Raw genomic sequence first — 3,800 nt, forward strand, 5'->3', positions numbered from 1 at the left:
TGAGCCACCGCGCCTGGCCTATTTCACCTTTTATAATTGTCGATAACGACAACCTTCTTTGAATCATTTTTTAAAGCCATCACATATTTGTAGAAATCATTTTTGAACTCCACTTGTGTTTATTACTAACTATAATGATGAAATCTGCGTTATATGGTCATACTTATAAGTATTATACATTTAAATATAACATTTTATATCCACAATGGATTTTAAGATTGGAACTTCATTAAAGAATTTGTTAAATACTCAAGTTTTTGTTTCCAGAAAAGTTAAAGATGATTTTTAAAGAAGCTAAATTAGTTTATTACCATGTTGATCAGAATTTGTGACCTGCAGATTCTCTTCCTGATAGTTCCTATTTTTAGTAAGTCGTTTCTTTTATTACACCTAAAAGTAGTAAAACCTTTTTCCCTTAAACTGTTTTATAATCTGAGTGATACACTTCATTATTCATTCCCTGCAGAATGAAAACATTGCTGTGTTCTCCAATTTATTCCTGTTGTCAACCCGTTGCCTTCATATATCCCTTCTTGTCAAGGCTCTGTTGCCATCCTCAGTGACTTTGAGTTTCCTACTCTCAAAACTGTAGTTAACCATGATCAAGATGACTGGCATAGAGAGAGAGCTCTGAATATTTATACATTCAGCTATGCTTTTAGTGAGCCTGTTTGTGTACAATAATCTAGAGGATTCTGGAAAACACATATGATCTGGCCATTAATGAAATAGTTACAAATGAATTGTAATTGGTAGCAGGGAAACATAAGGAGTATAACCTCAGAGGCAAATCAGTTGTCATCCACAACACAGGTCTTTTGATTACTTATAACGGAAATGCTTTGATAGATATGTCAGGACCCATTTTGTCCTTTTAGCTAAGGACCTCATGTGATAGCTGTACATAGTAGGTACTCTTTAATGTTCCATTCTCCTTTTTAGCTGAGCTGTATAGTAAAATAAATGTCAATGAGTTTATCATGAAAAGGTATAAACCTATTCATTTGTTTTTAATAATCTTTTAAGTATTTTTATGTGATAGCATTTGCTTAATGGGATTGAATATAAATATAACATGTTTGGACTTCTGCAGGGTGAGCGTTCAGTGGATTAGACTTCCCTGACCATGAGGTCAGCTGTTCACTTTTACACAGTAGTTCCCAAGTTCTGAGTCACAAAGCAGCATGAATTTTGCCTCTGAGTTGTTTTCATGTTTACTGTGCTGGCTACATGGAAAGTGAGAGCGCTACTTAAAAACAACCAACCAAATCCAAAACACCTTCAAATCCGAATGCCTTATAAAGATTTAAAATATTATGTACTATATTCAGCCTTTTTTATAAAATATACCATGTTGTTGTAAAAGTCAAATGAGAAAATACAAGACTTCTTTGAAAACTGTAGAATATTAATATTCAACTGTAGGATTGATCTCCTCAGTGACATTAATGTAAGTACACTCTCTTGCGTAGAAATGACACTTTGCAATGTAAGTGCTTACTTTAGAAAAAGCTCACATTAAAGGTCCATCTAATTGAATAATATTATTGCTTTTTAAGATATTTGATTAGAATAAAGATAAATAGTAAAGGTCTCGTAGACTATTCTTAGTTATGACCCTTCAGTATTTGAATCTGGTTAAGTGATTTGATATCATGATGCATGTTTTTCAAATATTTATCAAATACTTGGAGAATTTGACCTTTGATGTGTCTTTTTTGGTAATAAAAAATACTTTGAGACCTTCAGTTTAAGGGCTCAAAGTACAGTGGTTTTTCCACCCCCATAAAGAATAAGTATTGTAGTTAAATGTTAACACATATAATAAATTATTAATAGCCATTAAAATAACAATGAAATATATTTAGCACTAAAATAGACATTATAGAATTAGTCTATGATGATTCAGTCCCTTGGAATAGTATTTTTGAAGATGGATTATTACTATATTGGTTACTTGTGTAAGTGTCCATTAATGGGAATTATCAGGTGATAAAAGAAAAACAACCACTTTTTGTTTACAAAAGTTATTGATATTCTAGTGTAAACTTTGTACAACTGTTTAGGAAACAGTAATATATAACACATCATAGGAGAATCATTAACTCATATGTACTTGGGTGATAATTCCTCCTCTATTTTTCTTGATGTCTATTTTACTGGGCTAAACTTTGTATATAGAATGTTTTTCTGCTTGACTAATTCCTTCAAGTTCATCTGTATCCTCTAAGTTGGGTATGTTGTATCTGTGGAGGAAAAAATATAGTAGGGGCTGTTTATTTGTTCAGTCTTTCAGCACGTTCATTGTACACACATGTTTTTATAACTTTTTCGAAACTTTTAGAGTAGTCCCATGGAAACCATGGAAGCAAATGTGGTGTGGAGAACATCTGGGTATGTTTGGTTAGTTCTGCTATTGAATTGGAGTTGTCAGCTTATGCCTGGTTTATGATAAAGTAACATGTATTAAAGGACTGGATAAAAGACATCCTTCTTTATATTGCCTTCTTCAAAGACTGAAAACTCACTTATGTGTAGTAGATTGTCTAATTTGGCTTAATGTGATTTAATGAGATAGAAATCAGAAAAAAAGAGGTAAACACATAGTATTTACTAGAATCAAAATCTTTTGGCAGTATATTACAGTAGGAAAGGACATGGAAACTAGCTAATAAATGACAAAATGTGTGATCATTTTGTGTTACACAAAGAACTCTGTTATTCATAGTGTTAGGGAACAGACATGTAATACCTGTATTACAGGTAAAGCTGTGTGTACTTAAATTGGTCTGTGGTATATATGAATTTGTGTTAGATTTTGTATTTTAATCAGAATTCTATTATGCTCTCTGTGCTTGCTTTGTTGGTTATATTAGAATTGAATACCAGTGAGACAGTTTATGAATGTTGTAGTTCTCTTAGGTGGTATGATTGGAAAAAACAGTCCGTGAGCAGCACGTTGATGTTCCTCTAGCACCCTCTGCTGGAAAAAAGAATTAATTCACCAGACTAGAAGATTAAAAAAATATTTATTGCCAGGGCTTTAATTTAGTTATATCTATCAACAAAGCTCACTCTTGGAAGGAGTTTGTTTAAAGATTTGATGATTTTTTTCTGTCCTTACTGAGTAATTGATAGTTTTAGGAATAATGAATAGCTTATAAATTTGTTTTCTTTTGGACATTTCATTTAAACAGGAAGGTGTGAAAATAAAAGATGTGATTTCTGGTTTATTATTTCAACCCATTTGGTTTTGGTCTAGGCAGGAAAAACAGAACCTCTTCTCACTTTTGGAGTGAAAAGCAGATCGTTAATTAATACAACATATACGTAAGACATGAAAAGATGACTTGAATTATTGATTCTTTTATCAAGGAGTCACTGAATATACTGTATTTTAATAAAATATATGATTACCATTTGATAGAGAAACCTATATGCTTTTCGGAATCTGAAAAAATACCTTAACATTTTCAGACTGGTTTCTAACAATGGTTTCTTCCTTCTATCTTCCCTTTATTAGCTTTTTAAATCCTTTATTCTCAATGCCTATGGGCTATTTCCCTGTGACTGCCCAGGCTCTCTGACTTACAGAATCTAAAATGAGCATACTGGATACTGAGAAAGCTGATTTTAATTCTTTAAGGGCAGGAACTTTATCCTATGGAGTTTACATTAAAAAAATTTTTTTTATTAGTATCGGGCCTACCTAGAGTAATGCTCATTCTTATCTAAATGTAAGAATCTAGGCTGGGCGCAGTGGCTCACGCCTGTAATCCTAGCACTCTGGGAGGCTGAGG

At 32.4% G+C, this 3,800-nt stretch overlaps 1 protein-coding gene and 1 pseudogene across 1 annotated transcript in view; one reads left to right on the forward strand and one right to left on the reverse strand.

Moving 5' to 3' along the window:
* LOC105826979 overlaps positions 1-3,610 on the reverse strand; it is a 10,457-nt pseudogene extending 6,847 nt beyond the window's left edge.
* CCDC171 (coiled-coil domain containing 171) overlaps positions 1-3,800 on the forward strand; it is a 382,203-nt gene that overhangs the window by 49,465 nt on the left and 328,938 nt on the right. The window lies entirely within an intron of this gene.

The sequence above is a fragment of the Propithecus coquereli genome, unplaced genomic scaffold, assembly GCF_000956105.1.
Source record: "Propithecus coquereli isolate 6110/MARCELLA unplaced genomic scaffold, Pcoq_1.0 Scaffold95, whole genome shotgun sequence".
NCBI lineage: Eukaryota > Metazoa > Chordata > Mammalia > Primates > Indriidae > Propithecus > Propithecus coquereli.